General features: G+C 41.7%; 1 protein-coding gene across 12 annotated transcripts in view; it reads left to right on the top strand.

The window, feature by feature from the left end:
* Nucleotides 1-13,019, top strand: part of foxp1b (forkhead box P1b) — a 164,420-nt gene that overhangs the window by 114,864 nt on the left and 36,537 nt on the right. Inside the window, exon 1 of one of the 12 annotated variants that reach the window (XM_073467784.1) lies at nt 7,093-7,161. The exons of the other annotated variants lie outside the window; for them this stretch is intronic. The gene's annotated coding sequence lies outside the window, so the exon portion shown is untranslated. Of the gene's footprint in view, nt 1-7,092; nt 7,162-13,019 lie in introns of those variants that run through there. 12 annotated transcript variants of the gene reach the window in all.

The raw sequence follows: 13,019 nt of genomic DNA, 5'->3' as shown, positions 1-13,019 counted from the left end.
TAAGTTGTAGAGCGCCCCTCCGACGCCCCTCCTCCCCACGTTTGCTCTTCACATCCTTCATTTGTGGTCTGTTGGGGGGAAGCGTGATGTGACACAATCCAGGGGCCAAGCCTCTGTCTGACAGTACGGGGAGAAGCCGCCGGCTCTCTTTCTCTCTCCCTCTCCTACTGTTTTTGCAGTAGGCCCATGGCATTGTCCTGACACATGTATACCACAGCGCTCCAATCTGTAAGTCATTAGAGCACTAGGCCGAAGCCTGTCAGCTGGAGCTCAGCCAGTGCTGCAGGGCGATCTGAGGCAGCATTTCGAGGTGTTCCCGCAGACCGGTCGGCCCAAAGTGGTCCGGCAGTGTGGTGGCCCACCGGCGAGGTGACGACGAGTAGAAGTCTGGATTTATGTTCTGGGTTAGTTGTCCTGAGCTCAAGATTCACTTTACACAAGGGAGACTTGGCCAAGACAACCAGAGTGTTTTTATGTTCAGCCTAAATACATTGGAAGAATTTTAGATGAGAAAAGAATACTGACAGGAGGAAAAACAGTGTAAGAAAAGAAGTGCTGAACATGGAGATACAGAAGGAGTGGTGGCACTCTTTCAAAACGTGTTGCCAAGCCTGCCAAGATTAGCCAACCTATTAGAGTTTAAACCTCTGTTGTCTGATCAAGTCGATTATTTTGTGGATATAACCACACAAGTGTTCATAGCTTGTACCTTATTTCAAATTGTTCAGGCTAAAGTGTATCCATACTTTCACTTCCACATTAAGAGTTTGATTAGAAGATTGGTACTACTCTTTTGTCTGTATAGTAAATTTGTAGCCAGTTAGTTTAGCTTAGCTTAGTTTATCTTAGCTTAGCTTAGCTTATTTTAGCGTAAAGACTCCAGGAAGTAAAACACACTGGGCTTTTGGCACCCTGACAGAGTCTGGTTAGCTTTTTACCCCTGTTGCTAGCCTTAAACCGCCTTTACATAGAGCTATCACAATACTGCTGTAAAGAAGACCTGACATTACACTAGCTTTGCTTTTTTACTCTAAACCAAACAATTTTGGATAGCATTCCACCTTTCCGGTAGCAAGAGAGGTGTGACGTGTAACACAACAGCACACGTAACAGTGTGTGTCCCGTCTTTCCATCACACACTTTTTAAACAGACGTCAATTCGGCTCTGCTACTCCCTCCACTAGGACTCAAATGCCTTGACCAGGCTATGTAAAATGGGCCTTTGAGGTAAGCTGAGCTAATTGTCTGCTTTCTCTAGCGTCAAATTTAGCCTACATTATACATACATACAGCAAAACGTCAAACTACTCCACTAAGAGATGTGGTGTTTTTTGTTAAAATTTTTTTTAATATACTCTGTTGAAATTATAATTGTTGTCATTGTTTTGCTGTCTTTGCTTCTTTACCTTGAGCATGTGTTGACATGAATATTTTGGGGAAATGTCATTCAGAATAGCTCCCCTATCAGTCTGCAACAGTAAAATCCTATAATTCATCAGGTCTGTGCGTGATCCTCAGAAGGAGTTCATCACTTTGTGTTTGTAAAAAGTCTCAAGGTGATGCCGTAATGAACCCTCAGTTTGACGCGTGCATCGCTTTGAGGTGATACAATCTGTCAGGAATGATCAACACAACACGGAGGCCGATGCTCACGTGGAACCCCAGGATCAGTCCGTCTCTTTCGCTGCTTGTTTTTCTTGTCATATTGTAAAAATGTATTATGTGTATATGTATAGATTAGAACCAGGTTTGGGATAATCCTGTCAGAATGAAGTCATCTGTCCCAATTCCACACAGCCAAACAGAGTCTGGGGGGGCTGCTGGGTTAGGAGCTCTCTCCCAGCCAAGACGATGACTGTCGAATTGACTCCAGTCACAGCGCTGGGAGCCACTTACCATTTTCAGGACCCTCTTTTCATTTCAGGCCTGATGTTTCCCTTCAAGCAGTGAACCCTCTCAACCCTCCACCCCACTCAGTCATCCACCCAGCTAACACACACACACACACACACACACGCTCCCCCCCTAAAATTTGTTGTATCTTTGTGTCATCCTCTGGCACTATATCTTGATGTCAAGCGTGTGTTGTTTGGAGTGATTCACACGCCCTTTGCTGAGAGGTGGAAGGATGGATGGATGCACAGTCGACCATAGCATTAATAAACACTAACAGCTATGCAAGGTGCAGTCAAGTCAGCATCAGCTCTCGATGCAGTTTGGGCGTCGTCGCACAGTTTTGACAGCTTGGCAATTCTCAGATTCCATTTTCACTTTTTCTTAGGGCTAGGAAAGAGAAATATTTTCTCGCTCAGACAGCATGAGAGAGATCCAGAGACAGAAGGGCCTTCAGCCACATTAGTACATGATTTAGAGTTGTATTATATGTTTGTGTTGGACACGGTTCACATCCTAGTCTTCCATGTAGCTACAGCCAATCTGCAGAAAGCTTCAATCCAAAGTAACAATAGTTTGCTGTTGCATTTTAATTTTTGCCTTATTGGTTAAAAGAAATTAATATGAAGAGTGCTCATTTTTATCTGTTAAGTGTAAACTCACTGTGAAATCACCCATTGGTTTTTGAACTACCATTTTTAAGTCCAGATTTTGGCATTACAGTTGTTGTCGTCTTGGTTTTTCGAGCCACAAGTGACTATACTGGACAAGAAGGTGGAGCTGGAGATATCCTGATTGAATCTGATTCTGGGCATGCTGTGGTAGCAATTAATCAGTCAAGTCTTATCGTCTATTTTACTCTAAATGGGTTGATAATTTACAAAATGAACATTATGCTGTGTTGAAGAAGACTTGAAACTAGTGATTGAGACCATAAAGTCATTAGGAAACTTTGTATTCAGGTAATAAATCAAGTGAGAATTAGGGTCATTTTCTCATAAGCTTTCATACAATCAGACTTCTTTTTGCAACCAGTGGAGTCGCCCCCCGCTGGATATTAAAAATACTGCAGGTTTAGGGCACTTCACTTTAGGTTCACTTTTCAGACCCGGAACCTCTGTCCATATTTTATACAGTGATCTGTTACCTCCAGGAATGTTCCCGAGGACGTTTATTGGTGAGTGTTGGAAACACGACAGACTAGCAAATAGTGTTTAATAACACCACAGAAAAGGTTAGCTAAACACTTAATCATAGCGATGCTGTAGGCTTACTGTGTGTCCTACATTTAGAGTCTTCCTTAAAAAGTCATGACAAGAGCCACCCACAGACAAACGTGCATGTACTTTGCTAGAATGTGAAGATATAATTGTAAATCTCCTGTATTTGTAACTGCATATCAAACCCTGTAAATTACAATATGATATGATTAAAAGCAGATTCAAAGTTTTCGTGGCTTCAGATTTAGTGGTCAGGTTATTTTTTTACCTCTACGGCCCACACAGAAACAAGTGTTATTGCTTATTAAAACACAATTTCTGTGCACTAATATAGTTTCTGATCTCAAATCAGAGATGAATCAATCACCAAACAAGATGAGGCAGAAAAATCCCCCACCTCCGTATAATGTTGCTCAAACCCAAAAGTGTTCTTGTTTTGACTAAGTGAAAAACCGCACTAGACGTTATACACTGGCTGGCATATCTCCTCAGGAAATTTTGCAAATACAGAGTTTACATGTGCTGACTAAACAATGTGTTCCTGAAGACTGAAATTAAAAGCAAATAACCAAACCCGTATAAAATAGACCAGGAGGAACACGGTGACTCAGGCGTGACTTACTGTAACTGCATTGTGCTTCAGGTGATAACCTCATTCACTCCAAATATGACAAATATGACCAAGTATCAGAGGGAGTATCGGTGGGTTGCAGACGTTGAAAGCTGAGTTCACTGTCTGACATTACTGTGGAAATACACTTTATTTTAAAACACAGCACCATCGATAAATAAAGCTCCACAGTATAAAAACAATGAGGTACTTTCACTTGAGTTAGGAACAAGGGAATGGAAAATAAACTAAATATGAAATAAATGCAGTTTGCAAACAAAAAATTCAAAGTTAACTTTATTGTCACTTTTGCCATTTGTACAGAACAAATGCTGCTTTAAAACAAAGCAAAAACTAAACAGAGCTGAGAAGAAGAAGAAAATAATTTACATATTTAAAAGTTAAGAGTTTGAGAGGGACAATAACAACAACGAGGAAGGAAAGAAACTACAAAAATAACGTTAAGAGTGCATACGTTCAAAAGCCAGCGTGTTAAGCTTTGATGTAATTAAAGATACCTTTGGTTTTTTCGTATTGCTTGACTTCACAACAGAAATACAAAGGAAATGTTCCACCTCTTCAAAAAGATTTTTTTCTGCTGTTGTTTAACTGCTACAGAAATGACACTGTGCAGTCTCTTTGTGGTCTCAGTGCGAGTGAGTGGGTCTCCAAAGTCAGACTTTCTGAATTGCTTTAAGTCTGAGTTTTACCGTGGCTTGGGGAAAAAAAGCAGTTTATAAGTGTGATTTATGTCTGTGATGAAATGCGCCTCTTTGTACTTTGAGGGGACACTGTTGAAATAACAGAAAGAAATAATGGAAAGATCACACATTATGGTAGTGTTGTTGATCTAAAAGGTATATTTGTTGCCGTGGTGATATTATATAGAGCAGCTGTTATTTATATAGGTCCCACACCTGCCCTGCTGACTCCCACCATCAGTAAACAATGATTTACTTCACACCCACACAGGGAAACAGACTGTGTTTGTTTTCTCATGACAATGGTCCAGGTCACCAGAGTCTTTCAAGAAAAAGGAACGACTGTAGTTTTGTATTTTCCTCCACTTCTCTCCTTCTCTCTCTGTAATAGCAGTAAGACACTGGTTGGCATGCCGGTGCAGCTTATTCACAGGCTGCATTAGTGTTTTGGGAAGGCTTTGTAATTGGAGCCGAGCCGTTATCTTTAACAAAGAGCCAGGCGGAGCAGAGCCCGGGCCAGACCAGACGTTAACTCATACTTTCACTCTAACTCAAGCAGGAAATGGGAGTATTTTATAATGTCATCCACTCTGTCATGAACACAATCGCTCAGTACTCTCTGTAAACTATCACAGGGGACGCCGGTTCAAGGCTCGAGGATATTGATGTTTCCCTGTGCACAGGAACGGGAAAAAAAATCTATATAGCGTGTGTATCACATCGACACATATGTGTAATTATTTTACATGGCGCAGGCACAGAGGCAATGGATTAGAAAGACAGTGTGTGAGAGGAGAAGCTTGAACTGTGCGTCTGCTAAATTTATCATGAGGCCTTTGGGAGCGTTGAAATGAGAACAGTGGCCTATTACTGCTAAGAAGGTGTTTTATTGAGAATACGCCGACATGCCACCCCAGGGAGAGTGCCGGGGGAGAAGAGTGTGGCCATAGCCTAAACCACTTTGTGCACGTGTGTGTTTGTGCGTGTGTATGTGGAGTGCAGTTGTAAGCACATGCCTGCACGTCACTGTCTTTTTGTGTGAGCCGTCTTGAGGGTGTCAGATAGAAAATAAAAGCGTCCTTTTCTTCCACTTAATTATTCACTCTGATATGTATTGGAATTGTCACTTTTGACACTTGAGGTGTCCCAGTCAATAATTTATATAGGTCAGGCCAGCTTAGCAGAGCTCATTGTTAGTTATTAGCAGATGAGAGCAGTGGCTTGTTATGCAGGCGCTCTGTTTATTTTACCAGTGTGTTTGCGGACTGGAATGCATCCCGTGAACATTCCTTCATCCTCGGCCAAGGGTTTATAGCTGTTGATATGAGCTGTGTTTTAGAGCTCTGTTATTCAGCCCTGTGTTTATTGTCATGATAATTAACAAAGTGAGGTGTTAATCTTGCCTCATGCCTTCTTCTAATTCTTTGTCTAAGTGGGTTGTACAAGTTAGTGAACCTGGTTTTATTACTTACTAGGTCTGATTAACAACTCATTCCACTTATTTATCTTTTTATTTACTCTACAATGAAATATATGAATATATAAATGCTGCTAAATGTACAAAAAAAGACAGTTATAATATATATAGTGTATGTTGACAGGAGCCAGGCTCTTCATCCTCTCCTGGTGACTTAAGCAGGATCTCCAGTAGGTGGCAGAGTCCTGTTTTCCTCCCCTGTCTCTTCCCCTTACCGAGTGCACACGGGTGTTAAAGAGTGTGATGATATTATGACAGCTAATTGCTCTCATTGGGATGGAGTTGGATGGATTGCATGGTAGCTGGTGTAATGTTAGCTATTAATGTAAGTGGTTTTTCAGCTTGTCTCAGGCCAAATTGTAGGATAAGTGTTTAAAAACTGGAAAAAAGTTTATGCTGCCGTGGCTGATTTTATGACAAAAAATACACACACAACTAGTTGCGTCCTCAGTGCTGCAGGAGCACACATTAACATAAGTGGAGGAAACAAAACAAACTGTTCTCGTAAATACATTATTTTTAATGTAGAATAAAATACATGTGTTATTGTCTTGGCTTGGGAAATCAGAAAAGGAAGAAAAAGTCCAAATAACTCCAAAGAAATGTTTGTGCATTTGTTGTTTGAACATGTGAAATGAGTTGTGTCTTTGTTCCGGCACTGTAAACAATTCCATTTAGCAGAACAATAAAGGGGCTGATAGCGGGGGCCAGCTTTCTTTCTTTCCGCTGGATAGCTGTGTTTACTTATCTGTTGTTTAATTAAAGGGCCTCTTTTCTTTAGGCTCCCATTGTTTCAATAGCACGGCCGGAGTCCCAGCAGGGGTCAAAGGGTTAACAGCCGTCAACTGTGTCTTTTTTTTTTTTTTTTAAAGGGGCCCTCACACAAAGGCACGGTTTCACCTGCAGCCCAGCCTGAGGCTCCCTATTGTGTGGCCCCATTTGAATTGATTATGTTTAGAGGGCTGCTTGTGATTGGTGGAGAAGGGCGTGGTTGATTGGATAGTTTTGTATCTTGTCAGCCAGGGAGCAACCTTGCGCGTGCAATCTGTCTGTATCCCGAGGAAGGTTGGAGACTCCACAGCACAGCAGCGCTCGTTCTCAGCCTCCCAGCCTGTGTGCCTCTACCTCTCCCTATCGCTCTCTCTCTCTCCCTCACTCTCTCTCTCTCCTTCCCTCTCCGCTCTGCTCTCCGCTCTGCTTCACTCCACACCGCGTGGCCCAGCACTCTGTTTACCCTGCCAGCTAAATGGAGTTTGTCAGGTTTGTCAATATGATTGATTTCTGTGATTTTGCCAGCTTTCTTGTGTAAAAAACTTGACAATTTAATTTGACCAGGGAAAAGGAGAAACGGAGGCTTATTGTCTGTGTATCGTTGATGTTCTGTCATTGTAATTGGTTAATTTTGTCATGCAGTTTGTATGAGGGAAGCCAGTTATGTGGGATTTACTCCGCCGTTGGGACGCTGACAGTTTACAGTCTTGTTCTGACAGGAGAGACACAGTGAGCAGGTGTCATGTGCATTAGATTTACTGTATCAGAATGTTTGTACTTTATGGATTTGTAGCTTCTGTTTATTTGTGTTCTGTGCTGTTGATGGTTTTCAGCTTTTTCAATTTTAGTTCAAGCAACAGTTTCTTTCGCTCTGCCTGTTTGTCAGTTAGTGTGTTGTGTACGAAACCATTTACAACAAGTTTCTGTCTGACAGTACATACTGTTTGTTTAGTTTTGTTTACCTAACTGATAGTGGGCTAACCAGTTAAGCAGGATCCTGTGCTGTACTATATGCTGTCCGAATTACGGAAAGTTCTTGGATAAACAGGAGACAGGTTTGCCTTCTCTTTTACGTTGTTGTTTCTCACAGGAAATTATTGTATTTTTGCTTTATTGTTTAGGGTTAGGGTTAGGGTTATTTCCAGGGTGAGGCATTTAAAATAACCTTTTTTATTTTTTGTTTCACATTATGTTTTCCTGCTTGTGTATTTTGTGAGGATTTGTTCCTGAGTTAATGATTGCTGGTCAGACCTTGCCTGCTCTCAGGCTATGGCCTGGACTAATCCTCACTCTCCTCATGGTGTCACAGTGAATTAAGACAGGCTGGCACAGCTCTATATTTGACACCGTCACCACAAAACCACGTTAGAGACACGCTGTCACTCCAAATGTCATCGCTCGTATCTTCCTGAAAAGTTGGAGTGTGTGAATGTTTGTACATGCATGTCTGTGTGGTGTGTGTGTGTGTGTGTGTGTGTGTGTGTGTGTGTGTGTGTAGTTGCAACAAAGGGATTGCAGAGTTCATTTAGGAGGGAAAGTTGTGGTCATTTCTTCCATTTTTTCTGCTGTCAACTTTGAGTCCTGTTTGAAAGCTTTGAGGTTTTACACAGAAGACAGCTATTGACTTTCTGTTGTTTAATCATCAAGTATTTTATTACAATCATTTTCAGTAATGCAACTACATGTGAGTCACTTTTTCAGTGTTTTTTCTTTCTTTTTTTTGTCTGTTTGCACTCACCACTCAACTGAAACTTTTTCTGAGTGCAATGTTTCAGCACCCTTGCATCAGAGCTAAGAAAGTGTGTGCCTGATTGAAAGGAGAGATGGAGGAGAATATCATATGGTTGAAGGAGGAGGTGAGCGAAGCCTAAACAGGGCAGCGTGCACCGTAATGCTGTGCAGCTGTGCCGAGACTCGCAGTTTGGGAGAGCTGGAGTGCGAGCTGATTGGGTTGACAGTTTGTAATCAAAGTTGATTTATTGTTCATTAGTAGTGCATTAGCCCTTTCAGGCAGGGGCGTTATTTGTGCAGTGGCCTGTCAAGGCGAGGGGCTGCCAGCACCTGTCATTTCTAAACCATGACATAGGCAACCAGATATTAGCCGTGTACCCGGAGAGGGGGGCACAGGGGGTCGCCGCCAGAGCCTCGCAGCTCGCTTGCTGGGATATCCTTTACAGGGACGGTGTCTGCTTTGTACTGGAGCAGGCAGGCAAGACAGAGAGGAGAGACGGGGGAATAGTTTAGCAGTGATATAGTGAGCCACCAGCTGCTCGCTGCTGTTATTCCCGACTAAAACATGTTTTTACTTGAAAAAGGCTTTCCTTCATTTTTTTTTTTTTTTTTTTTTCCCTGTGTTGAGGGTCATTACTGCCCCGAGTGTGTGCGTCTCTGTTTCAGATTGGGAGATTAACTCTACACTTGAGATGCCATGTGTTTCAAAGGGTTGAGATGGGAGGATAATGATGAGATTACATGGTGTGGAGTGTTTTATGGCAGCAGGTCTTTTTCACCACTCGTCCCTGTCACGACCTATATATTTTTAAAACAATAAGGGATGTGATGGTATCGACATGTTGCACCTGGAAAATAAGGGTGGATTGTTAGGGTCGTGTGTGGACACAAACAAGTTTGACACATCCTGATTTTTAACCTTCCTGACTGCTGACACTGAATATCTTTTTCTCCATCATTTCATTAATTAGCTGTATACTTTATAATGAGTCACATAACACAACATTAAGAGTGTCATGAAGCAACACAATTTATGGCCCTCTTGTCTGCCGTCATGGAAACAAGGATTAGCTTTAGCGTTGCTGGTGTGCAGAGAATAGAAACAATCTGCGCGAGGATGTGTCAGCCATTGTCTTTTGACTACAGTTTCATTTGAAAGGGATTTTAGAGGCTGTGATCTTAATTAAATCTCAACCGACTCAAATAATGCATCTGAAGACGACTTGCATTGTTGCGTAACCGTGTAGAGCTCGTGGAGCAGAGATCACGGGCACGCGGTTCACCCCCAAACAGTGCTCGTAAGACGTTTCCAGGAAAGGTGAAATCAGTGAGCGGCGGTGTGTAGGATACTAGTTGTCACCTTGAGTTTGTGAGCCAGGTTTCAGGACTGAAATGCCTCGTGGCTGTGAAATACGCACTTGGAGGTGTGGCTTTAAAAGGTCAAAAAGAGTGACAGGACAGTGAGTCACATGTCAAAATGTAACTTTGTGGGAAACTGATTTATTATTTTATTTTTAAATGTTTGCGTTTTGAAATGCTCACTTCTGAAAAAAACTAAAATAATTTACTGATTCAGTCTTATTTTAATATTACCAAAATGAATAATGATGTCAGATAATAGTGATGAAGAAATCAACTGGTTTTTGATTTTTTTTTTTTAATATCAGGAAAACAAATATTACATTTGGAATGCTCTACTCAGAGATGACGGTGATGCAAAGGATGCTGTGTCTGTATCTGTGTGTGTGTGTGCGTGTGTGCGTGTGTGCGTGTGTGTGTGTGTGCATGTGTGTGTGTTGGGGTGGGTGCCCTGTGTGCTCTCCCCTCAGCAGTGGTCACCTGCCTCCAGTGTGGGAAACAGTGTCCAGCTCGCAGCTCAGCTGTTATTGTTGGGGTGAGAGCTTGCTCACTTCTGCGCGCAGTTTGTTTGTTTAAACCCGACACTGGGACCAGCTCTGGCCCCAACCTGTTTGTTTGTAGTCGAAAAGTTAATTAAAATGCAATCTTAACTTTTGTTTTTACAGTTGCTGCAAATAATTTGAGCCCCAGTACCCCCACCCCTTACACACCCCCTACACCCAATTTAGAGTGTGTCGTGTATGGTGAAGGGAGACAAAATGTGGCTGTGATTATCCAGTTTATCTGAGCTGTAAACATTTTTAAAGCAGCTTGATTGTGGATGACGAGGAAGGAATTAAGGAGGTCTTAACACATGGAGGGATGGTCTGTTCTGTCCTGACTTTTTACATTTTTTAGGTTTATTGAAGAATCTAAGGTCCCAAATGTGATGTTTTATACACACATTATGTTTTGTAATTTTTTGATAGCAATAAATTGTTATTATTATTATTATTATTATTATTATCATTATTATTATTATTATTATTATTATTATTATTATTATTATTAGCATTATTATTATTATTATTATTAGGGGAAAATGTGAATATAGTGCGTCTATTTTTAAGAGGGGAATAAAAGCTCTCCACCTCAGAGATTTCAATCAACCTGAATGGGTAATATGGAATTAGTCTTTCCAGTCTTGTCGACGACTAATTATGTTCACACATCACTTAAGTACAATAGCTCCCGTGAAATCCTCATTTCGGCGACATTTTCATGCAGGAGATCACAGTGAGGATGTGAAGTCGTTTCCTTGCGCCACTGCTGGCCAAGGTAAAACAACAGCATCAAACGGACTAGACCCACTGATTTCTCCAGGGCTTGTTATTTCTCTTTTTTTTTTCACTTCTCCATTCCATTTGATGCCCCCACAAAACAAGATGACCCCAGGGAGCACAAATGAAAATTTGATAATTCTCTTCTTTCTGTCTTTTTTTTTTTCTTCTTGCTTTTTTCTTTGAGCCGAGCTGCACCTTTGCGGCCAGTGAAACGTCTGTGCCGGTCTCACCTCCTTGTCCCTCGTTTCTGTTCGTCTTAATTGCCTCAGTGCCGGGGAAAGGGGCTATCTCGCAGCCTCTTTCACCCCTTCTCCTTTTCACCGGGCTTTGACCTCTGACTTGTGATAGGAGGGGGTGCTCGGGGAGCGTCTTCATTAACTCTGAATCAGTTACTCTTCAACGTTTTCACGTGTGCCGTTTGTGTTCCCTCATTAGATTATCATATTTTGCACCTTTTTTCCGGGGTAGTGATGCACAGAGAGAAGCTTACTGCAGGTGTCCTGTCATGACAAATGTTTTAGATACTGTGCGTGTGTTTTGATATATTGTCAGAGGTGCAGAGAAATATGATATGAATGAATGGTCCCTATCTTTTAACAGAAGTAATATTTTGACAATTGTTTTTAATCTTAGTTTTTAATTGTATTTTTAAATGTTTTGTTCTTTATTCAATATACATTTCTACACTGAGTATACAGTGCAAACAAACTTACCCCATATGGAAAACATGTTTTTGCTCGTCATATACAGTGTGTTATGTGCCTGTATGTGCTTGTGACAGTTAACATGCCACAGTTTACATTTCTCTGTGTGTGTGTGTGTGTGTGTGTGTGTGTGTGTGTGTGTGTGTGTGTGTGTGTTTGGCCAGCAGGCCCGTGCTGGTACAGTATATTGCCTCCAGTCACTCTGCAGCTGTGTGAGAATGTTCCAGGTTTGAATGTTTATGTATGGGAGGCACCTGGAGAGCGCCACACCTTCGTGAAATTCATAAACGTCAGCTATTTCTGGCATCCTCAGAATGTCCTCTTTTTCACACCCTCATATTGGGAGAGTAGATTAGAGCTGGGCTCAGTGGATCCCTCCAGTTATTAGCCCAGTACGACGCTCCTTTTAGACTATCTTTAGATGGTGATATATTTTTGTGGATCATCTGGAGTCATGATGTTATCCAGGAGATAAGGGAGTGCACCATATGGGAGTGCTCTAAATGGCGACTGGCGTCCTGTGTTTTCGTTAAATGGGCATGATACAGCGGCCAGGGCAATATTTTTCAGTTAAAGTGCTCCCTCCCGCCCTTCCTCTCAATAGGATCCAGTCTTAGGCAGATTTTCACTCCTTCAGCACAGGATTAAATGGTAGTAGTTACATTGATCAATAGGTTAAGAAGCATACAATCCCTCTTGCTGCTAATGACCTCAGTAGTAATGGGTAATAAAATGGGGGTCTGTAATAGCCTCTTGCTGGGGCTGTGCACAGAGGAAGCTGCTGTAGCTGTAGTTACTGTGAGCCAGACGCTCCTGACAAGGCGAAGTGTGAAAGCATGATGAGATATACACCCAAGGTGTAAAGAATTAAGACAGTTAAATTGAAGGAAATCTCAGCCTAATTTGTAATGAAATTGGCAGCTATTGAGAGCTGCTTAAGTGTGTAAAATCTCTGTGGTAACTTGGAGCTTGCTCTCCCTTTTTTCACATCACACTCTATATAACAAGGCATGACAAAATGATTATACATTTGAAAATAAGACTAAATTTACAGCTTTAACACGGTTGTAAAAAATAGAGCATGACAAGTATGGAGTAGATTTTTAATGCATGCAGTTAAAGTAAAGCTTAAAAAAAAACGGGAGGGCATTATTATTTATCTGTGCGCGGGGGGTAAATGTCACGTTTGGACGGGAACTATATATCACATCACGCATGGCGCTTGCATGTC

Source organism: Pagrus major, chromosome 6 (assembly GCF_040436345.1).
Source record: "Pagrus major chromosome 6, Pma_NU_1.0".
Lineage (NCBI taxonomy): Eukaryota > Metazoa > Chordata > Actinopteri > Spariformes > Sparidae > Pagrus > Pagrus major.
Note: the sequence above shows the minus strand (reverse complement) of the source record. Positions and strands in the feature narration are given on the sequence as shown.